The sequence below is a fragment of the Geotrypetes seraphini genome, chromosome 1, assembly GCF_902459505.1.
Source record: "Geotrypetes seraphini chromosome 1, aGeoSer1.1, whole genome shotgun sequence".
NCBI classification, from domain to species: Eukaryota; Metazoa; Chordata; class Amphibia; order Gymnophiona; family Dermophiidae; genus Geotrypetes; species Geotrypetes seraphini.
In genome coordinates this window covers 445,880,217-445,904,635 of record NC_047084.1, presented here as the reverse complement: position 1 = coordinate 445,904,635, position 24,419 = coordinate 445,880,217, and the positions used below count along the sequence as shown (strand labels likewise).

Sequence of the window (24,419 nt, the reverse complement as noted above, 5' to 3'; positions counted from 1 at the left end):
ATGTCACAATGATGTCAAGATTGTGCATCAGACACGTTCACTTGCTCTGAACTACAGCCATTGTGTGAGTAGTTTATTTCTTTTTATGTTCTTAACATTTTGGAAATGAGGTTTAGTAAGTAATATTTTTTTTTCATGTGCTTTGCTTGAGTAATCCATTATTAAACATATTTGACCTTAATATCAACCTGGAGTCCTCCTTAGCTTGAAAAATAGAAGTTTAGAGGGGCATAATCAAAAAAACTGTCTAAGTCCCTTTTTGGCCTAAAACCTTAAATGTTGAAAGCAGAAGCAGGGAAAGTGTCCATAACCAAAACAAACGTCCTTGTTTTAATTATGGCCTGCCTCTACCTTTAGCTGTTTAAACGCCCAGCCAACCACTACGTCTACAAGTACACCCCCACAATGTCTACACTTATACCCCATAATGAACCAAAAAAACACATAAGCCCAAAACGTCCAACACAAGGGCTTTTAGGTGAAGGAGGAGCCCTCTTGCCCCATGGCACCCCAACAATATTGGGGCAAAAGGGAGCCCAAGCCCTCTTGCCCCGGCGATTGTGCCCCCCCGAGTACAATCGGGCCAGGAGGGAGCCCAAACCCTCCTGGCCCCGGCGACCCCCCCCCCCCCCCGACTGGATCTGGCTAGGAGGGAGCCCAAGCCCTCCTGGCCCCGGTGACCCCTACCCCCCACTACAATACAGGCAGGGGGAGCCCAGGCCCAACGGCCCTCGACACAACCCCCCCTCCCCCCAACGACCTCCACCGCACCCCCAAACCCCTGATCGTCCCCCCCGCCGACCCGTGACCCCCCAGCCGACCCCCCGACCCCCCACCCCTGTACCTTTCAACGTCGGCCATGTGCTTAAGGCCCACCCATAGGAGGAGCCTAAGGCTCCCGGGCCTATTCTTATTGGCTCAGGTGTCTCAGGCCCCACATGTGGACGGGGTTTCAGCCGCCTGGGCCAATCTGGCCCCATTCTGGAGCCGGCTGGCCTGCCAGACGGGCTTGGCACCCGTCCTTCTGGCCAACGTTGAACGGTACGGGGAAGGGGGGGTCATGGGGTCGGCTGGGGGGGTTGCGGGTTGGCGGTGGGGCCGATAGGGGGTTCGGGGGGGTGGTCGTTGGGGGGTTGTGTCGAGGGCAGGAGGGCCTGGGATCCCTCTTGCCCGTATTGTAGTGGGGGGTTGGGGGTAGGGGGGTCGCCGGGGCCAAGAGGGCTAGGGCTCCCTCTTGCCCTGATATCGTCGGGGGTGCAGCGGCTGCCGCGGGGCTGGTGGGCTTGGGCTCCCTCTTGCCCCGATATCGTTGGGGGTGCCGCGGATGCCCGGGGCAGGAGGGCTTGGGCTCCCTCTTACCCCGATGTTGTGTGTGTGTGTGTGTGTGGGGGGGGGGTGATGTATCGTGGCAGGAGAGATGCCTCATCTTCCCTACCGCGATGCCATCACTCCTCTACCTGAACCTCCGCGACCCGCGGCAGGAGAGATATGGCATCTCTCCTGCCAGGGGTCGCGGCAGTTCGGGTAGAGGAGTGATGGCATCGCGGTAGGGGAGATGAGGCATTTCTCCTGCCGCGATGGGTAAGTTGCCGGGCTGCAGAACAGATCGCGCCAGCGGCCATCAGCTCAGCGGCCCCTTTTTCGGCACTTAGACCCGGTTTGACTTCGTCTAAGTCAAAAAGGTATAAGTGCCGACTAGGCAACCTGCCTACAGTTTTTGTTATACCTGCTGCACGCCTAGGTGTAGGTCGGCCCACCTCCCGCCCACTCCCCTCCTCTAAACACGCCTCTTTTCTCTCTGTGCGTTTAGAGGCAGGGGAAAGGCCTAAGCTGGTTTTAGATACGGCTACAAAACAGCTTTGGTTATGGGTACTTGGACGATCAGGCTAGGACACTTTTTAGATGCTTTTTTTTTTATTATGAACCCCTTAGTATACAATATATATATATATATATATATATAATTTTTTTAATGTGCTTTGCTTAAGTAATACATTATTTAACATAAAAAATTGAAGCCCCGTTCACTTATATGTGGACGCCTCCAGCATGCCTGGGAGACACCTAAGTTATGTCCACCTAAAGCAGTATGCAATATATATATATATATATATATATATATATATATATATTTTTTTTTTTTCCCCCATCCACTTTGAGGAACATAGAGGCCAAAAGAGGAATTGGGCAAATGTTGAAGGTACACGTTTGATATTTATCCTAGAGAAGTTATTGCTTGTAAATCAAGAGAATATAAGCTTGGATTTCAAATTGACATGCATTTTACTATCTGAGTGTGTGTGGTGCAATGGTTAGAGCTACAGCCTTAGCACCCTGACCCTGCTCCATGTCACAGAACAAAAATAAAATTTAAAAAGGATTAAAAGATAAATAAATAATAACATATAATATTGGTACCAGCATTTCACTGCATACAATTTTAATGAAAAAACATAAAATCGCCATTCTAATGATGTCATAATAATGAGACACGATAACATTATAGACGTTGTGCAGACGTGTATTTGCCATTTAAAAGGCAATTCTGTAAAGGACGAATAAATATTTAGACGTGTCTAGACTTGCTGAGTGTGATGCTTTATAGTGCGTCACTTTATAGTGCATTATAGAATTGCGCTCAGCATTTTGCTGCAGGACGTCTAAACAACGCCTAAATTTTAGACGTCCTTTACAGAATCTGGTCCTTATAGTCCAATGTATGAAGATCAGTTTCTCCAGGGTGAGAATGAGGCTTTGGAAAGAAGGCAGTAAGTATAATGGATTGATTTGAGATGAAATTCTGTGACTACCTTGGGAAGGAATTTAGGATGAGTTCTGAGAACCATGTTGTCATGATGAAACACTGTAAAGGTGGATCACAAACAAGTACTTTAAGTTCATTCACTCGATAATCACTTCTTATCGATAGATAAGAAGTGATAAAAATCAAGAAGACCACTTTCCAAGTTAAAAACTTCAGATGAGTAGATGCCAGTGGTTCAAATGGTGGCTTCAACAGACTAGTGAGAACTATATTGAGATCCCAGATAACTGGAGGCGGTTTTAGTGGAGGTTTTGAGTTGAAGAGTCCTTTCAGAAACCAGGAAATAAGCGGATGAATAGCCAGAGGTTTATTGTTGAAAGGAACATGGTAAGCACTAATAGCACTGAAGTGAACTCTGACCGAAGTGGTCTTAAGTTCAGAGTTGGATAAATGGAGAAGGTAGACCAATACTGAAGAAAGAGGAGACGTAGAAGGATCAAATTGATGGAGATTACATCACAAAATAAAGCTTGTCTATTTGAGTCGATAGCATTGCTGAGTAGAAGGATTTCTGGATGCATCTTTAATGGCTTGTACTGAGTCAGAAATATGGGCCAACCATATCAAGGGCAAATCTCTCAGGATAGTGATGTCTTTCCCTAGCCAGTGTGGTCTACTTTGCTCAGCAATGAATTTGGCTCTCACACTGAAGTCACACTGCTAGCAAATTATAATCTGCTGAATTCAGGTCGAGAGGCTGTTAGGTGCAGAGATTGCAGATTGGGATGTAAAAGAGAACCTTGACTCTGAGTGAGTAGAGATGGAAAGATCTGTAATGAAATTGGATCCTTGACTGTCAGTTGAAGTAAAAGAGAAAACCAAGGCTGTCTGGGTCACCGAGGAGCTATTAGGATCATGATGGCTGACTCTTGTTTGAGTTTGACTAACGTCTTCAGAATTAGAGGGATTGGCAGAAAGGCATACATGAACTTGTGTGACCAATCCAGAAGAAAAAAAATCTATCTCCAGATGATGAGGAGTACTGTCTGGAGCAGAATTGAGGCAACTTGTGGTTGTTGGGAGACGCAAACAGGTTTATCTGAGAAGTCCCCCATAGTGAGAAGATGTGGCGTAGACTTTGGAATTGAGAATCCACTTGTGCCGCTGAAATCTGCTGAGCTTGTTGGCTAGATCATTCAGTTTCCCTTGTAAATATATGGCTTTGAGAAATATGTTTCGAGGAATTGCCTGGTTCCAAATGTGCTCGGCTTTTTGAAACAGAGGATGAGTGCCTGTTCCTCCCTGCTTAGTGATGTAGTACATGGCTTCTTGATTGTCTATGCAAACAAGAAGGACCTGATTGGAGAAACGATCTTGAAACGTTTTCAGAGAATTGCGAATTGTCCGCAACTCTTTAACAGATTGATATGGAATGTCTTCTCTCAAGGAGACCAGACACCTTGAGTTCTGAGACCATCTAGGGGAGCTCCCCAAGCATACATGGATACATTAGTCGTATTTTGTGATGTGGAGGGATGTGAAATAAGCCTCTGGAGAGATTTGTTGTATTCAACCACCACTGGATGTATTCAACCACCACTGGAGAGATTGACGAAGAGGCGAGGTAACTTTGATGTGCTGGGATAAGGAATCCGTGGCCTGAGACCACTGAGACACCAGGTCCACTGAGCTGACCTGAGGTGCAGTTGAGCGAATGGAGTTACATTATGTGGATGCATGTGACCCCTGAACCTCATCATTTGTCTTGCTGAGATGTTTTGCAGAGTGGACACATGATTGCAAAGGTGACACAAGGTGTTCTGTCTTTGTTGGGGTAGGAAAGCCTGAAGAAGAGTGGTGTGCTTTCTAGACCTCAAAGAGGCCTACACGCACATATCCTTACACCCCGGAAGCAAGGTGTCCTGTCTTTGTTGGGGTACGAAAGTCTGTAGAAGAGTGGTGTTGAGCATGGCCCCTATGAACTCCAGCACTTGAAAGGGTTGAAGATGAGACTTTGGAAAGTTGACTTTGAATCCCAGAAGCTGGAGAAAAACTATGGTCACTTGTGTTGCTAAGTGCACTGCTTCAGGCGATGTAGCTTTTATCAACCAACTGTCCAGATATGGAAACACTTGAAACCCGTTTGTATGGAGGGTTGCTGCTACCACCACAAGACACTTTGTGAATACTCTTAGAGATGAAGCGAGGCTAAATGACAGAACTTTGTACTGGAAATGCTGATGATCCATACGAAAACAAAGAAACTTTCTGTGTTCGGGGTGTATGGATACAGTATGTACGTATAGGCCTCTTTGAGATCTAGAGAACACAGTCAATTGTTTCATTCTAGAAATGGGTATAGGGTTCCCAGAGATAGCATACAAAACTTTTCTTTAACTAAATATTTGTTGAGTGCTTGGATATCGAGCATGGGACGAAGACCTCCCATATTCTTTGGAATTAGGAAATATCTGCAGCAGAACCCCTGATTTTTCTGGGAAGGGGATACTACTTCTATGGCATTTAGTTGAAGCAGAACTTTAATTTCTTGAAGAAAATGGTAAACAGTGTTTTATATTTATAAAACAGTGATAAATTCTTTGCAGGACAACCATCTACATCTACTGTAGCACAACTGTTGGTGCTTATTCTACATAGATCTATTCCTAATTTCCAAGTTAATACTAGATACCTATCCCGCTATGGATTGCTTAACCAATTTCATTTTCTATCTGCTCCTTCTCTACAGAGATTATAGAGACCTCCAAGTAGGCCAGGAACAATATATTTAGAGGTTCTGCATGTGGAAGTTTTTTCTTTATCTTCTTCCTAGTAACCCTACATTTGAGCTAATGTTATACACAAACTTGGCAAGCTTTCCCTGATGCTTTCTTTAGTGTAGCTGCGACATAGCTGGGTCAAATGATTTGACACTTCATTGGATACCAGGTCCACAAGTGGGTTCCAAATATCAAATGCACTTGTAGTAGAGAATCAGGTATTTCTTCAAGGTCAATACTTGGGAGCTCTCTACCTTTCTAGTTGTGTATTTTAAAGAGCTGTAGGAATCAATAAACAGCAATGTAGCTCATAGCTCTTCTCTTGCTGTGGTATTCTGTACAGACTGCCTAGTCTGACTTAGCAGTATGTTAACTTTATTTGTGCTGCTGTTTGGGCTATGTTCACTGCCTAAGGGGTGAGGCCTTCAAGGCTACACGGTTTTCCTGGGTGGATTCCTGACATACCATTTATAGCGGAAGACAGCTGGGCCAAAAGCTTCAACTTGCTTCAGAGTTGGTTTCAGCTTATTATGTGCAAGGACTGGCAGTAATGTTTTTCCTTAGCCAGTGTCTTACCAAGTGAAGAGTACAGTACATCTGCAAATATGGAATGGGGTGAAGCACAGGCCAAAGAAGCAGCTCTGACAACTGGCATTCCAGGCACTCTGCTGGCAGTGTTTTCACAATGGCAGCCAATCTACTGTGGCAGCACTTCTAGTCTTTCTTCAGGCAGAAAACAAATGGAAGGCTGGGATCTGGCTGTTTTGCTTAATTTTGTATATATACTGCCTAGCCATATTCTGTTGTCTGTAAGATCTTGAGTGGTTTGGGAAGGAGGGAATACAGTATTTCCATGCTGTATGAAATGTTTGCTGAGGAGAAAACGTACTGCCAGGAGAAAACAGAACCTCTGTCCCAGAGGTTGCATTGATAACAAATCTATGGAGAAAATAGAGCAGGATTAAAAAAATTGAGGGGGAGAGCCAGTTTGAAAGGTCTGAGTCAGGATAATTGACTTAGGGAAAGTGTATTGGGAAAAGAAAATGGGGAACAAGGATAGAGAATGTATGGTGGGAGATGGAAAAAATGCTATGCTATGTTTCATCATGCATTTACCATTTTTGCCAAGTCATGTCATACTATATTAATCATGCTTTGTAATACTATGTTTGCCATGCTATGTCTCATTATACCATGCTTTATCATACTATGTTTTACTATGCTTTGTAAACTATGTTTTGCCATCTTTGTCAATGTTGGCCATACTATTTTTTTTTTTTACCATACTATGTCTGAGAATGCAGCAAACCCATGCTGCTCCTTGTGATCCTGGCAAGTCATCTAATTCCCCATTGCCCCAGGTACATTAAATAAGATTATGAGCCCACCGGGATGGACATGGAAAAATGCAGAAATACCTGAATAAATTCATGTAAAGTGTTCTGAGCTCACCTGGAAGACAGGTATAGAAAACTGAATAAATAAATAAAATGTATTAGGGGTAATCTTTATTTTAGTTATACATTTTAAATACACGTAAGTGGCTGGGCCAACCATATCAAGGGCAAATCTCTCAGGATAGTGATGTCTTTCCCTAGCCAGTGTGGTCTACTTTGCTCAGCAATGAATTTGGCTCTCACACTGAAGTCACACTGCTAGAAAAATTGTGATCACTGCTCTAATCTCATATTCATTTTTCTGCAGTTAAATGTACTCCATATTTTCTATACCAATTCTAATGGAGTTGGAAATGCTATTTAGCTATTACACTTCTATTACAAGTGGCAGAAAGATACAGAAATATGTTAGTACAGAATTTGGTTCAGAATGTTTTTTTTCTTCCTCTAAATCTAGGGTGCATCTTTTGGTCAGGTGTATCTTATGGAATGAAAAATAGGGTATTGTTCCTCTCACAGAACATGATACCATACTTCATGCACAGAAACAGCAACCATCTTCAGTACTTCCTGCTGCACATGCATGTGTGCCCTTGCACCTCTTATCTGCTCCTGCAGCATAATCATCTTCTTTCTAGGGGAATTTATCCCGTACACATACAGTGGGGGAAGGGATAAATTCCCCTAGAAAGAAGATCATTATGCTGCAGGAGCAGATAAGAGGTGCAAGGGCACACATGCATGTGCAGCAGGAAGTACTGAAGATGGTTGCTGTTTCTGTGCATGAAGTATGGTATCATGTTCTGTGAGAGGAACAATACCCTATTTTTCGTTCCATAAGATACACCTGATCAAAAGAAGCACCCTAGATTTAGAGGAAGAAAAAAAACATTCTGAACCAAATTCTGTACTAACATATACCAGGCTCTGCACCTAGTCTACCTCACTCCCTGCCAGGCTCTGTACCATGTCCCCCCTCCCCTCCCTGTCTAACACCAGCTCTGGAAGGAATTTCAAATCTGATATATTGTAATTATAAAACAGAAAATAAAATAATTTTTTCTACCTTTTGTTGTCTGGTCATTATTCAAATTATGTTGCAGTCACAGGCTCTAGTTGTCTTTTGATAACTCACTTGCCAGGGTCTCCTTCTTTCTTCTTCCCTTCCCTCCCTCCCTCCATCCCGGCAGCTAAAGACAGGCACCTCCCCCAGTGGTCTGAGACAGGAGGCAGGAGAGGGCCAAAGGCCAAAGAGGGGCCTAACAGCCAAAAACAACCATCCAGGAAGAAGGCAGGCCATGAAGAAGGCAGGCCTTGATGTCAGCATCAATCCAATCATGACACTCAAGCAGGCCCCACTAGCACCAATTAACTGCACAACCATCTCCAGGGGCAGCGCAGCTTCGGCAATGTAAGGAGCCGCGTCAAAATCGGAGCCCCATATGGCAGTGTCGCAACCACTCACATTCTAACCTCCATTCACATTCCCTCCCCCCAGGGCCTGAAGAAGTCGGCGGAGACTGGAGGGAAACCTTTGAAGTCAGCAGAAGCGAACAGGATCACTATACTTTCTCCTCCCACCTCAACTACGCCGCAGAATGAGGTCCGTTCAAGGAAATAGCCTCGCATTCAAGGAAAGAAACAGCCTCGCGATCCTCCCTACCTTTGCCCTGTACCAGACTCTCAGAAGACTTACCAGTACGTCCGCCTAAACAGACTTCTCTGCTGCCTCTAAACAGCCCTGCCGCCACTGTAGCATGTTCCCTCTGCTGCATTCCTGCCCCTCCTCTGACGTACAGGACCAGGGCAGAGGAAACATGCTACGGTGGTGGCAGGGCTCCAATTTTGACGGGGCTTCTTTTAACATTGGAGAGCTGCGCTGCACCTGATGGAGGGAGGAAAGAAACGGCGGTCCCACGGACCTTGACTTAAAGGTACCGGGGAGGGAGAGGGGGGGTTTAGTTGGTTATATTTGCTCCATATCATGCACCCTTATTTCCATCCACTTATGGAGCGAAAAATACGGTAATTTTGGCAGCGTTCAAAATTCCAGCAGAGCCAAAATTATTGTGGCCAACAGTTCTGCACCATGACAGTGGACGAAAATGCCGGTACCAAACATCAATAGCTAAATACCCTGCTTCACAATAGTATTGGGTACTACAGGTTTGGTTAAAAGGAATTTTCAAGCACACCTTGATAAGACTAGTTTATGAACTCCAGGAGAAAGCTCTTTATGGTACAAAGCAAATACTACAGAGAGCATTAACAGTAAATTTGAGAGATTTGGACCATACTGTACAAACTCCAATTTAGGAGGGAGGTTCATTATTGTCATGTTATATGAAAAAGATATTTGAGTAAGATTGCTTTGACCTATTTTATTTTTGAAGATAGGTTTTATCATCAGTGTCCTAGAGTACCCATGGGGGCTGATTTGCCTCACCATTGTGAATCTTTTTATGGCAAAATTTGGAAAGAAATGGATTTACTCATCTGCTGTTTTAGTGTATATGGGATATTGATGATATTTTTTGTCTTTGTAAGGGATTAGTGACAGCTCTTGAATAAGTGCCATCCTAAAATTAAGTTTGAGATGAATTATAGCACTCATGAAATTACATTTATGGATGTTAAAGTGATGATCATCAATGGAAAGTTTCAAACAGCAGTGTATTGAAAAAAGACTGATAGAAATTCCTTGCTTCATTTTTCTAGCATGCAAACCTTTCATATGAAAAAGAATACTCCATCTGCACAATTTTTATGCTATAGAAGGATCTGCAGTTCTGATGAATATAAAGCCAAGGCAGAAATATTATATCATAAATTTTTGGACAGAGGATATCCAGAAAGAGCTCTGAAACAAGTAGCTAGACGTGCTTATTTCAGTTCCTGAGTCTTTTTTGCAATATCAAATAGGTAAGGAAAATGTTTTGAAATATACCTTGAAATCGGATCATCTATGTAAGATTATTAAGACACAATTGCCCATCCTAAAATAGCATCAAATGTTTGAAGATGTGAAAGTGTTTTCATTTCAGAGAAATTCAAAGTTAAGTGACCAGTTGAGCAAAGCGGACATATGGACCAAAAAAAGTGACATCTTTAAACTGGGGTCATAAGAAATGTGGTAATCATGATGGAGGGGGGTACTTATTATTTGAAAAGGACCAGTAGGACATGATTTGAGAGGAGAAATGACATGCGAGTCTAAAGGGGTAATCTATTTGCTCCAATGCCTATATGATAAGCGCTACGTGGGGCAGACATCCAGAGCTTTGAAGACTAGGCTAATTGAGCATCGCTCTTGTATGTGTACAAATAAAATGGAGTCTTTCCAGTGCATTGTGTTGGAGCAAGTGCAGTTATCAGCACATTGGAGCAACTTGAAGGGGTTTTAGGACAGCGTGAACAGAAATGAAAGTTTTGGTTGCAAACAGTGGAGCCTTATGGTTTGAATATACACATTGAATGGTCAGCATTCTTCTGATTGGTTTAAGATCTCATCTGTGATAAGTCTGGTTGAGTTTAGGTGTCTTATGGGATATTTTCAAGAGTCAGAGTTATTCTGTTCTTTTTTTTTTTAAACATATTTTTATTAGAAGTGAAGAAGTGGAAAGGGCCCCAAGGGGCGCAACCATTTCTTCCTTGCTGGACATGTGTGCAGGAAATTCCCCCTGATGCAGTGGAGAGAAACAGGGATTCCCTATCAGGGATTATTTCTTGAATAATTGGATATCCGAATGGGTTAAAGACTATAGGGTCCTTTTATCAAGCTGCGGTAGGGGTTTAACGCGCATTAAACCGCCTGCTGCGCTAGCCGCTAACACCTGCATTGAGCAGGCATTAGTTTTTTAGCCAGCCGCGTGATGAAATGTCCGACGCGCTAACCACACTAGCGCGGCTTGATAAAAGGAATCCTATGATCATCAAAGTAATTGTGACCAGCAGAAGATAAGTGAAAATGGGTTGGGAGCTGGCTTGGAGGTAGGCTCCAAAGGGTGGTGGTGAACGGCACCCCCTCCGAAATGACGGAGGTGATTAGTGGAGTACCACAGGGCTCAGTCTTGGGCCCAATCCTATTCAACATCTTTATAAGAGACTTGGCAGAAGGGCTTCGAGGTAAAATAACATTATTCGCCGATGACGCCAAACTGAGTAATGTAGTGGGCAAATGCACAACAGACGAAGATTCAGTGCCCGACAACATGATGCACGACCTACTCCTACTGGAGCGATGGTCTAGGACATGGCAACTCAACTTCAATGCCAAAAAATGCAAAGTTATGCACCTGGGCAGCCAGAATCCATGCAAGTCTTATACCCTTAATGGCGAGATCCTAGCAAAAACGGTAGCAGAACGAGACTTGGGGGTAATCGTCAGTGAGGACATGAAGTCTGCCAATCAAGTGGAGCAGGCTTCGTCCAAGGCAAGACAAATCATGGGCTGCATACGAAGGGGTTTCGTTAGTAGTAAGGCGGAAGTCATTATGCCATTGTATAGATCCATGGTGAGGCCCCACCTGGAATACTGTGTGCAATTCTGGAGGCCGCATTATCGCAAGGATGTGCTGAGACTGGAGTCGGTGCAAAGAATGGCCACCCGGATGGTTTCGGGACTCAAGGATCTACCATATGAAAAACGGCTTGACAAATTACAGCTATACTCGCTCGAGGAGCGCAGAGAGAGGGGGGACATGATCGAGACGTTCAAGTATCTTACGGGCCGCATCGAGGCGGAGGAAGATATCTTCTTTTTCAAGGGTCCCACGACAACAAGAGGGCATCCGTTGAAAATCAGGGGCGGGAAACTACAAGGTGACACCAGGAAATTCTTTTTCACTGAAAGAGTGGTTGATCGCTGGAATAGTCTTCCACTACAGGTGATTGAGGCCAGCAGCGTGCCTGATTTTAAGGCCAAATGGGATCGGCACATGGGATCTATTCACAGGGCAAAGGTAGGGGAGGGACATTAAGGTGGGCAGATTAGATGGGCCGTGGGCCCTTATCTGCCGTCTATTTCTATGTTTCTATGTTTAAAATGTTTTGGGTTTGGTTTTTTTTTTGTGAAGTGTTCCTGTTTACATTTTTTTCTGAATCTGGTAGTTACATTTTGGATGGAGTGGAGCTTTTTATTATGACTGATGATGGTGTGTTGGGTCCCTGCTAATCAATGGTGAGTGAGTGTACCTATCTTTCTGAAGTCCTTTTTCTCCATCCTTATATATATTTGTAGATGTTTGCATCAGACTTGGTTTCTCTGCGATTATATGATTGAGGTGTGATTTTGATATTAGCTTATTCAAATATTGGAGGTTGGGTCATATGAAAAAGAAACCCATTTGGAGACATTGCCTTGATAAAATCCTACGTTAAACACCAATCTGTTTTCTTGATTTTACAGAGTAGATCTCAAAGAGAAATGATCCTTTAGAATTCTAACACAACTTATAAAGGCATAAATATTCATGCTCAATCTTCCTTTCTCTTTTTATTTCATAATGGATGAGGAAATGTAATATGCAATTGGTAAAGTAAGGCAATAGTACTTGACCACTGTTGATGTTATAAAAATTAACAAGCACTAGTTGGCTTTGCTGTTTGTTTTGTAGGTCTTGCAGAGGTTAAAGCAAACTGGACCAGCTGCACTAAATATATTATTTTTGGATGGCCTTATTCATGATGTGCTATTTCACCTCTTCTATGAAAATAGCCCATTAACATACTAGCCAAAGAATCACACATTCTATGACTTTGACTCTAGGACTAATGCACTTAACTGGTAAAAGCCAAGCTGGAGCAGGACAAGATAACAGATGTTAGCTGCTTATTCCACTGGGTACCATTCTATATAGCAGCCAAATGCCTGAGATTTAGCAAAATAAATGTTTAGTCCAATTAGCAGTTGATGCTTACTGCACATTTAGTTCAAGTAGAAAACATACAACAAATTTAACCGAGTCTTACTTTCTTGAGAACTGCTTGTATTTTAATTTTTCAGTTGAACAGCTGTATTTCAAATCACTTTTTACTTCATTCCTCCCTTCTTCGAGTTTTGGAAATACAAACAAACAAATACCATAATAATTAAACACTGCGCAACAAATTTTAACTTTTTCTCTGGGGCAAGAAGAAAGTGAGGTTTACTTTGTAGAATTTCATCTCCTGTGTATAAAAATAGCCTAAGTTTTCTCCTATCACGTATAGTTTTTCAGCAAATCACAAATATTTATAGCATGAGAAGTCATAATGTAACGCATTGCGCTGATTTAAGAATTCCTATAAATATTATTTTCTAGAATCGTTTTGCTGTTGAAGTGCGTTTATAAACGAGATTAGGAACATCTCTAATTAATGTCCAATAATAGCCAGCATTGATGAATTCCATCTGTCCTAATATCGTTTCTCCATTGTAGCAATGTCCTGGTGAAACCTTTCCCCATGCTCATCACTAACACTACCAAGATTATCAGAAAAAAATCCAGATGCGAGTAGAGAAAATGAATTTTTAGTGGCATATTGCATTTGAGATCACAGAATGCTTTAAGCATCGTCTCCACCATTTGGAAAGTCTGGTGCCTTCCTATTCCTCAGAAAATTCTCGATTACATTCTTCAATGCTATCCATGCACTTTTCTCACATCCTTGCAAGACTTCATCAAAGTGCCTGTCTCTCAACAATTCTCTTATTTGTGGCCCCACAAAAATGCCTTCCTAACTTCTGAGCACTTATGAAAGGAAATTTTCATGTAAATAGCGAAATCCTTCACCTTCCTTGTTCATAGGCTTAACAAAGTTCTTCATAAGTCCTAGCTTTAAGTGAAGAGGTGGTAGTAGCACTCATTTAGGATCGACAAGAGGATGGTGAATTATATTTTTTCTTCCAGTAGAATGCATATTATTATGAAGTGGCCAGTCTTTAATGATGTAATGGGATCCTCCGTCTCAGCTATCCTACTCACAAACAAAATAGCAGTACTTTGTGTAGCCCAACTGCAGACCAAGTAACAATGCGATGACCTTCAGATCAGCACAAATCTGCCACTTGTACTTGCTCTACTTAATATGATCTAAGAGGAGCTGCAAATTTTCATATGAAGCAGGCCAACCTAGTAAAGGCCCCGAGGCTGCCTGATGAAACCGGGCTAAACTACTGCTAGCGTTAGCTGAGTGACGAAGTTAAAAGCACACAGTGAGCTGCCACTAGCAGTGACAGGAGAGGTATTGCTGGACAGGGAAGGGAGAAGGGGTACTGCTGGACATGGGGATAAGGGAAGGGGGAAGTAGTACTGCTGGACAGGGGGGGAGGAGGGAAGGGAGAAGTAGTAATGCTGGACAAGGGAGGAAGGAAGGGAAAAAGGGTACTGCTGGGCATGGGGAGCAGGGAAAGGAGAAGGGGTACTGCTGTACAGGGGGAGTTAAAAGGGAGAAGAGGTGCTGCTGGACCTGGCAGAAAGGGAGAGAAAGGAAAGGTGCTACACACTAGAGGGGAGGATGAGATGGTGCATGGGGAGAGAGCATGTTGGATTAGGGGTGAGAAAGAGGGATGCCACTCGAGGGAAGAGGCAAGGACAGAACAAAAGCATGCAGGAGAGAGAAAGTGTTGGACTCATGGAGAGGGTGAGATGGATGGGGAGGACAGAAAGGTGGGAAGGAGAAATGTTACACTCTGGGGAAGGGGGAGAGGGCAAAGAGTGAAAAGTTGGACTCACGGAGAGAGAGAGAGATGTTGGTTGGGGGAGGGAAGGAGGACCAGAGGAGAAGCATGCAGGAGGAAGAGAGAAAAAATGTTGGACTGGTGGAAAGGAGGGAAAAATGTTGTACTGGGAGGAGGGCCAGAAAGGAGGAAGGGAAGGGATATGGACTGCAGGGGGCAGAAAGGAGGAAGAGAAAGAGAAATGTTACATGGGGGGGGAGATGACTAAAGGAAGGGAAAGATATCAGACCAGGGAATAGAAAGGAAGGAGGGGAGTCTGGTAGTGCTATAGAAATAATAATTAGTAAAGAGCGATGCCAGATTATGGGATGGAGAGGAGAGAGATGCCAGAGTGGGAAGGCGGGGGGGGGGGGGGGAAGGAAGGAGAGAGATGTCAGACCATGGAAATAGGGAGGGAAGGAGAGAAATATTTTGAGAAGAAAGCAGAAAAATGAAAATATTGAATGTTAAGTTAATGGCAAAAATGGATGCAAAATAAAGAAGAAACTGACTATAAAAGAAAACCGGTCTCAAGAGAGTAATCCTATATTTATATGGTACGCTCAGAGATATGAAACTCCTGAAGAAGGGGAGGTTACCCCTTCTTGTGTTTAAGAGTTTACCAGCCAGTCATAGCAAACTTTATATTGAGATTGCTCTCTGAGACCTAAAAATTCAATTTATATCTTTGACTGCTTTTAATATATAATGCCGTTATGTAGAGTCTTATACATTGAAATTTGCAAATAAAAAATCACTGGAAGGCTAGATAGACTTCACTTATCTTTTGCAAAGTGTTCTAGGGCACTGTTCTTCAACCGCTGGTCCGCAGTCCACAGAAAATTTCTGCCGGTCCGCACAGGGCCGGCAAGATCTACGAATTAAATTTCCTGTCGGGCATCTCTTCCCCTTTCCCTTCCAGTTCCGGCGTTAAGATCGGCTGCGGTACTGCTACAAATGGATGGCAAAAAGAAAGACAGAAGCCGCAGGACTTTTCCTCTTGCCTGCATCGCTATAGGCTCTGCCGATCTTGATCCTGCCCCCCTCTGAAATGACTTCCTGTTTTTGAGGGGCAGGATTGAGACCGGCAGAGCTTGTAGCGAATAGCAATTCAGGCAAGAGGAAAAGTCCCGCAGCTTCTGTCTTCATTCTAGCAGTCTGATTTAGCGGGACCATAATTGAAGGTAGGGTAGGTTTTGTATTTGTTATTGCTGCCAAGTTTAGCAGGACCGGGGTCAAAGGCAGGGCTGATAGCAATTGAGTACTGGAAGAGTGGATCGGGGCCAGCAGCCAAGGGAGGAAATAAGAGATGCTGGATTATAAGGAGAGGGAAAAATGTGATATAGGTGTTGTGGGAAGGAGATGGTAGACCCAGGAGGGGGGACTGGTGTGACAGAAGGGAAATGGTGGATCCCCTTGGGGGAGGATAGTTATTGGAACTAGGTGGGAGTTGGAAGAATAGGGACAGATGCTGGACCTTGCAGGGGGCAGAGAGACATGGAAAATGCTGAACATGAGGGTGGAGTATGAAGACATAAGTCAGATATTGGACATGGGTAGAGGGAGTAGGGAGACAGAGGGGATATGCTGGACATGGTGAAGGGGGGAGACAAGGAGAAGATGCTGAATAAGGAATGGAGGGAGTAGGGTGATGGAAGGTATCTGCTGGATTAAGATGGGGAAAAGAGGGGAGGTACTGGGATGGGGAAAGATGGTGGGCTGGCTGGCTGGCTCAGCAACGGGAAGAAAAAAAGAACACAGGAAGATGCTGGGCATGGAGGTTGTAGGGTGAAGGAAAAAAGCAGACTTGACTGAGTAGGACTTGACGGAGTAGGTGGGAGATGCTGGACACAGGGTAGATGCAGTAATAAGAAAAAGGAGGTTCTGGATATTGGAATAATAGGTAGAAGACAGGAAGGGACAGAAGTGACAGATAGATTGAAGACCTTGGAAAGAAATTTAAGAAAAGACAGAAGAAAGCAGAACAACATGGGCAGATAATAAAGGTAGAAAAAAATAATTTTATTTCTATTTTGTCATTAGAATATATCAGATTTGAACTATATATCCTGCTAGAGACATAACTGGGGACTGCAAAGCCCAGGCAGTGCTTCTTTAGCTTCCAGCACTCCCCTAACACTATTCCTGTCATGTGTGACTGCAGTATTCTGTTAGCATGATATTTCTGTGTAGCATTCTGTAATAATTTGGCTTGTTCAGTTTTCTTGATAGTGGAGGGGATATATGTGAAGGGGAGGGGAGGGGAAACAGGGGTTTTGTTGGTCCTTGCTCTATATATTTGTATTTATAAAATGACAATTGTACAGAATATTGTTTCTTTTTATACTTTAATAAAATATGTTCAATATAAAATCATAACTGAGGCTTGTGCGGATGGGATCAGATGATTTGCGGAGACCGAACTCGCGGAGACGGGGCGAAAATGTTTTTTTTAATTTCAGTCTTAGTAGTTTGCTGGTCCACAGGTGTAAAAAGGTTGAAGAACATTGTTCTAGGGGATCCCAACGTGGCCTCGTTTCAACATCTGCTTCAGGAGACCCAATTAAGAATTTGCCTGACTTTCAATCCAAAAAGAGCCGCTGACAAATGTTTAAATGTCCGTGATTCTTGATAAGGTCTACAATACAAAAAATAATATAAAAAACCACATATGCTGTGTGGACTACAAACTTTCAACCACACTTCTATGTGTCTTTTAACGATTCTTTAGTTAAGCATGTGAAAGGAAGCGCATAAAAAGGTTACATACCATTTGTGAAAGCTTGCACAATATTTCCAACCAACAAAGAACGGTGCCTGCCACTCCATCTTTTAAATAAAAGGGAGAGGGGCTCTGTGCGTATACTCTACGTGATGACAACACACTCACGCTGACTTAGCCAGGGGAGTATGCAGAAACTTGCATACCATGACGAGATTGTAAAAAGGTTAATACAGTCAAACCTCGGTTTGCGAGTAATGCGGTTTGCGAGATAAGCAAAACACTTGAGCAAACTAACTCGCAAAATGAGCATTGACTCGATTAGCGAGTGAGTCCACCCCAAGAACCGGCTTCTCTTCCTTCGTGGCCCACCTCCAAACCCTTACCTCCAGCAAACACCGGCACCTGATGAGAGGAGCAGGAGGCTGGCGGCAGAGAGCAGTAGCACTCGGAACAGGAAGTACTCCTGCAGGGTCGGGTCACGAATGTTTAAGGACCGTAGGGTGGAGCTGGGGGGGGAGGGGGCAGGGGAGTAAAGGGCACCTCCATGCTATCGGCCTCAGTTGGCAGCAGGGCCGCGGGGCTGCTCTCTGAGTCCTTCAGCTGCAGCATGCCAGCTGCGATTCCAAGCTCCCCTCCCACCACACTGCAACTGTTTACAACCACCTCTTCCGGCCTCTTTCCCATTGGCCCACATCACGGACGTGGCTTGGTGCATCGGGCTGGCTTCTCCGCACAACGCGTTAGCTTCCCCCGCTGCCAGATTGGAGCTTTTCTCCTGACATCGCCCAAGTAACTTTGCGCGCCAGGTTGGAATGTTGGCAGCGCGGTGATGGCAGCCTGATGATGAAAGTGCTTAAATGTGGAGGGGAGAAACCATTCGCCCATCGCACGAGTGCAGGCAGCTGCCGGGGGTAAGTGTGCAGCTGACATTCTTTCCAGAGTTGTGGGACAGCTTGGCATCAGAGCCAGGGAAGTGGATTTGGCAACGAGGGGTTGGTTTGTGCTTAGAGAAAGGAAAGAAAAAGGCAGGTTGGAAATAGAGGAAGGCTTTCTTGAGCAATAATGCACAGGGGGAGGAGGGAAAGCTGTTAGGGGGCCAGCGGCTGATGCTGTGTTCTCCGGTACGGCTGGATTAGATGCAGAAATCCGAGGTATTGGGGTGGGGAGTACTGCAGTAAATACTGAAAGTTTGCAGGGGAGGGTGAGATTTTATTTGCAACATAGGCCTGTTTTAGGGATGTGGAACGAATTGTCTGAGTTTCCATAACTTGCTATGGGGAATGTTGCTTTGATATACGAGCACTTTGGATTATGAGCATGCGTCTGGAAAGGATTATGCTCGTAAACCAAGGTACCACTGTATCTTAAAAGGGGAAAGTTACCCATCAGAGGAAGGCTACCCATTTGATTTCATTATTGAGTCCATATGAGTGGAACGTATTGAGAGTGTATATCCATTTCTGCTCCTTTCTCCAAAGTATGTGTGCCACGTCCCCACCTTTGGTACTAGTGATTGTATCCAATATTGAAAATTTCAAATCCGCCAGATTGTGTTGTTGATTAAGCCAATGTTCTACCAGGGGGGGCCTCTTGTGAAGTCTATCTAGCCTTCCGGTGATTTTTTTATATGCAAATTTCAACGTATAAGACTTTACATAATGGCATTATATATTAAAAGCAGTCAAAGATATAAATTGAATTTTTAGGTCTCAGAGAGCAATCTCAATATAAAGTTTGCTATGACTGGCTGGTAAACTCTTAAACACAAGAGGGGGGTAACCTCCCCCTCTTCAGGAGTTTCATATCTCTGAGCGTTCCATATAAATATAGGATTATTCTCTTGAGACCGGTTTTCTATTATAGTCAGATTCTTCTTTATTTATCCAAAAAGTTTCACTGACTTTCATTATTGGATACAAATTCCCTGTTTGAATTGGAAACAAAAATGGATGCAAGGCAGAAAGTGAAGACGGAGAGAAATCACCCGTGCTGCTCCCCCAGACAATCCTGGTGGCAAGATATAACACTCCCTTCACTAATGCCCCAAAAGTTCAGGCTTTAATAATATCTCCCAAAAATAAAGCAAAATCATTTCATACAGTCCTTATCCCAGAGGCTGCAATTCTTTTTTTTTAGTCAAGGTTTGTTTATTAAAGTTTTAGATACAAAGCATGGGATGAAACAGACATATGATGCTATCAATAAGAGACATGCGTACTTGTAGATTATTAATACTATCATATGTAAAACCAACAGTAACACAGATATGTGATGTCAATGAGAGCAAAAATATGTCTCTTATAAAAGTAGAGAACATCCGAATTACAATCATAAGCATGAATATAACAATGAATGGACATAGGAAAAGCATACAAAATGTTAAATATGGAAAGAAAGGATAAGGAAATTAAGTGGGAAGTAAAAAATAGGGAGTGGTCTACTCATGGAGAAGAAACGGAGTGCAGGTAGGATTTCAAACGTGACCATTTCTTTTGAAAGGAAAGATATCTATTAGAAGATTTTGCCAGGTAAGCTTCCGTTCTGTAAGTGAGACATACTAAATTCCACCATTGGCAGTAGGAAGCCTTGGTTAAATTTTTCCAATGTGTGAGTAGAATTTTTAGAGCCAAGGAGAGTAGTATGTCAAACAGAAAGTGATCTGGCACAGAGATCAGTGGGGAAGCCTGGAAGGATTTCAACAGAAGCATTTGGTAGGTCAGAGGGATATTGATGTGGAAGATAGAGCAAATGGCATCCCATGTGGAAGACCAGTATGAGGAGATTGTAGGACAAGAGAAAAGAAGATGTTTTAAGGTGCCTAGTTCTAATTGGCAGGTCCAGCATTTGTTGGAGAAGGAAGCGTTAATTTTATGGGATTTGATCGGGGTCCACATTGCTCTATGTAATAAAGACCTTAGGTTGGAGGATCGACGCTGAGCGAGATGTGTGGAAAGTGGAACGGTATATGTGGGACCATGCTTCATCAGAAATGGAGATCTCAAGGTCCGTCTCCCAGGTAGTTTGGAGGTGGAACGATGGTGCGTAAAACAGGGATTTGAGAAGTTTATAAAAATGAGAAGCGGAGTGGCCTAGGGCTAGAAATTGTCGAGAGAACGTGTATAGAGATGGAGCGGACATAAAGGCAATGGGAAAAAGACCAGATTTTTTAAGGGAGGACCTGTAGAAATGTGATGCATCAATGGAAAAAGCATCCATAAGTTCATTAAATGTGAGAAAGGTTCCATCGGGGTGACACACAGAGCCTAGGTCCCAAATGTGGTTAGTAAACCAATGAGGCCAGGATATGGGTTTTTTGTCAATAGAAATCAGTTTGTTGTACCATAAAGGGCAAAAAGAGGATTGATTCCAGGGAATGTCAAGGTGGGAATCAATCTTCGTGAGAACTTTGTGAGTGGTCGATATGATGGGATTATGGAGGAGGTTGGGGAAGCCCAAAGTGCCCATGAGACGAAGGAGGGGGAGCGGGCTAGCAAGGGACGACTCTAGGTGTAGCCAATTGGGTGTATCCGGCAAGGTAGGAGAGGAGAGCCACATTGCTCCTTGTTTCAATATGAAAGCTCTATGGTAACATAAAAGATCTGGAAAATTAACACCACCCTGATGAGTGGGAGCCTTTAACTTGCAGAGGGAGATTCTATGGGGCTTATCATTCCAAAGAAATCGAGACATTTTTGATTCAAGTTGTTTGTATAGTGAGGCCGGGAATAGGAGAGGAAACATATTAAAGATATAGGTAATCTTAGGAACCACCATCATTTTTAGGGTGTCTAACCTACCCCACCACGAGAGATGTAGGGGTGACCAGGAGGAGAGAATAAGCGAAAGTTGGGTAAGAATTTTAGAAGAGATTAGATGTATAGATGAGCAAATGTCTCTGCCAAATGCAAGACCCAAATATTTGATCCCTTCAGTGACCCAGGTAAGGGGTTGAGTGGAGATGGTGAAAGGAGTGCACGATTCAGTTAATGGCATGATTTCAGTTTTATCCCAGTTGATTTTATAGCCTGAGATCAGTGAAAAAGAAGATATGAGTTGCATCAAAGAGGATAGCGAGGATTCCTGATCTGAGAGATAAAATAATATGTCGTCCGCATAAGTTGAGATTTTGAATTCAATGCCAGCTATTGATATGCCCTTGATGGTTGATGTGGATCTAATAGCTATGAGGAGGGGCTCCAAGGCTAAATTAAACAAGAGGGGGGATATGGGGCAACCTTGGCGGGTCCCTCTGTGTAAAGTAAAAGGAGAGGAGGCTTCATCGTTTACAATGAGTCTAGCATGATAGAGAAGGGAGATCATGTGAATGAAAGGAGGCGGCAGACCAAATTTAGATAGAACAGTAAAGAGATAATGCCACTCCACCCTATCGAATGCCTTTTCAGCATCCAATGAAACAAGAGCTTTTGGGCTAGGGTCCGATTTGGAGGAGTGGAGTATATGACATAATAATCTAGTATTGTCTGCTCCAAAGCGACCCTTCATAAATCCTACTTGGTCTCTGTGAATCAGACAAGGCAAAACTTTCTCTAAACGAAATACTAAAATTTTAGCAAAAATTTTATAATCCAGGTTCAACAGAGAGATAGGTCGATAATTTTTCACAAGCTGAGGGTCTCTGTTAGGTTTCGGAAGAACAATAATGTTCGCCTCAAGGAAGCGATGGAGACCATGAGGGTTTGAGACTAGGCTTTGAAAGTAAGAAAGTAGGTGTGGAGTCAGGATGGTGGAGAACGTCTTGAAGAATTCTGAAGTCAAGCCATCAGGGCCCGGAGCCTTGGCAGAAGGTAAGGAGGCGATGGCTCGCTGAATTTCCTCTAAAGAAAGAGATTGTTGCAAAGATTGATGTTGAGGGTCAGTGAGAGTAGGTAGGTCCAAGGATCGAAAAAAGTCAGGTATTGAGTTGTCAGTTGAAGAGGATTCAGAAGTATAAAGATCTTCATAAAATGCGTGGAAGTCACTCAGAATATCTTTAGTGGAAGTGTGGAGAAAACCAGTAGAAGATTTGATGTGAGTGATCCTGTGCTTGGAGTGTTTTCCTTTGAGGTATGTAGCCAATAAACGGCCCGACTTGTTAGCAGAGGAATAATATGTAGCTGAGCGCCGAAAGATTGATGCTGAAGCGAGAGAGCTGAAAATGTCATTATATTGGAATTTAAGAAGCTGCAGTTTCTTGTATGTAGAGGGATCATGATGCTGATAGAGCGAGGTTTCATAGGAGTGAATATCAGTCTCAAGTTGGGATAAAGTGGATTTGCGCTTTTTGAGCTGGAAAGCAGAGTAGCTGATTATTTCCCCTCTGAGCCAGGCCTTGTAAGATTCCCATACAACAGAGAAATCCGAAACTGAATTAAGGTTTGTGTCAAAAAAGGATTGAGATTCTTTGTTGATATGTATGAGGAAGTCTTCATCGTGAAGAAGGAAATTATTTAATCTCCATTGGCGAGAGGGGGAGGTCGCTGACCAGTGAAATGTACAGGAAACAGCTGCATGATCTGAAATTGTGATATCATGGATTTGAGACGAGGAAACGAGGTTCAGAACATCCTTAGATCCCAAAATATAGTCGATCCTGGAGTGGGATTGATGGGGAGCAGAATAGAAAGTATAGTCTTTCGTGGATGGGTGGAAAATTCTCCAGATGTCAGACCACCCATATAGATCCATTAATTTGAGAACTGCATTTCGAACACCCAGTTTAGCTGGGCGATAGGTGGAGGAGCGGTCGATGAAAGGATCAATGGGAAAGTTGAAGTCCCCAGCAAAGATGGTATGAGATGTCATTGAAGTTGTACTTACGGTCTGGAAGGAGTGGAAAAAGGAGGGGTCGTCATTGTTGGGTGCATATATGTTGAAGATGTTCAAAGGTTGTCCCGCAATAGAGCCTTCCACTAGTGATCATCGACCGTTAGAGTCAAATTTGTGAGAGGTGAGTTGGAAATTGAGGGATTTTTTCATCAATGTGATGACACCGTTTTTTTTTCCCCTGGGCAGGTGCGGCAAAGCAATGTTGGACCCAACCTCCAGAAAGTTTCTGTGCTTCCTCTAGAGATAGGTGGGTTTCTTGAAGGAGACAAATGTCCGCATCTAGATGCTTGAAATAATGTAAGATCTTTTTTCTCTTGATTGGGTTATTTATCCCTTTAACATTAAGGGATACAAGATGGATTTTAACCATAAGGTATGGCGAGATGTGGTGAAAGCCAGGTGTGACTGAGGGCAGTCAGTTGAAGCAGGTGGAAGAAAGAGAGCGGTAGACCACTGTGCAAAAATAAATTAAAAAAGGAGAGGGGAGAGAGAACAGCAGTTTCATGCTTATTAGGAACTGGAACAATAGAACAAACGGAGCTCATGAGATGGGGTCGCATGCTGACTAGAGGAGCTCAGCTAGCTAAACCGCAGCCCGCCTCATGATGAACATAGAAGTGGATGAAGTACAGCCCTTCAGTGTGGTGAAGATGGGATATCCAGGCTAGTGATTCATGTCATTGCATTGCACCCACAGATTCATCCAAATATTTTTGTAGGTCAGATGGAGTGTCAAAGTTTTTGGTAACATTGTGGTAGGTCACTCTCATCCGAGCCCGTATTTTGCTCCAATACTTTTGAGTTGAGGACGCATGGATAAAAAGGCCTTTCTTTTTTGTGCCGTAGCTTTGGAGACATCTGGGACAAACATAATCCGCTTGCCATCCACATTTAAATCAGAGATAGATTTTGCTGATTGCAGGATTTGAATAGCCTGCGGGTAGCGTAAGAGTTTCATTACAATAGGTCTCGGAGGCTTGGATGGTGAGGGGGGACCCGATGGGACCCTGTGCGCTCGTTCAATCTCTAGCGGAGGGGAGAACTGCGTGTTCAAAGCTTTGGGGATGAAAGATTGAAGAAATACCATCATGTCTGACCCCTCCGATGATTCAGGGAGACCAATAAGGCGCACGTTGCTATGGCGCATACAGTTGGAGATATCCTCCAGCTCAAATTGTAAGGAGGAAATTTTAAGAAGATCTCGCTGTACTGTTAGGTATTGGGAATC

At 43.6% G+C, this 24,419-nt stretch overlaps 1 protein-coding gene across 5 annotated transcripts in view; it reads right to left on the bottom strand.

Annotated features, from left to right (window-relative positions):
- The window catches only part of CNTLN (centlein), a 557,312-nt gene that overhangs the window by 123,822 nt on the left and 409,071 nt on the right, over positions 1–24,419 (bottom strand). The gene's annotated exons all lie outside the window — the stretch shown is intronic.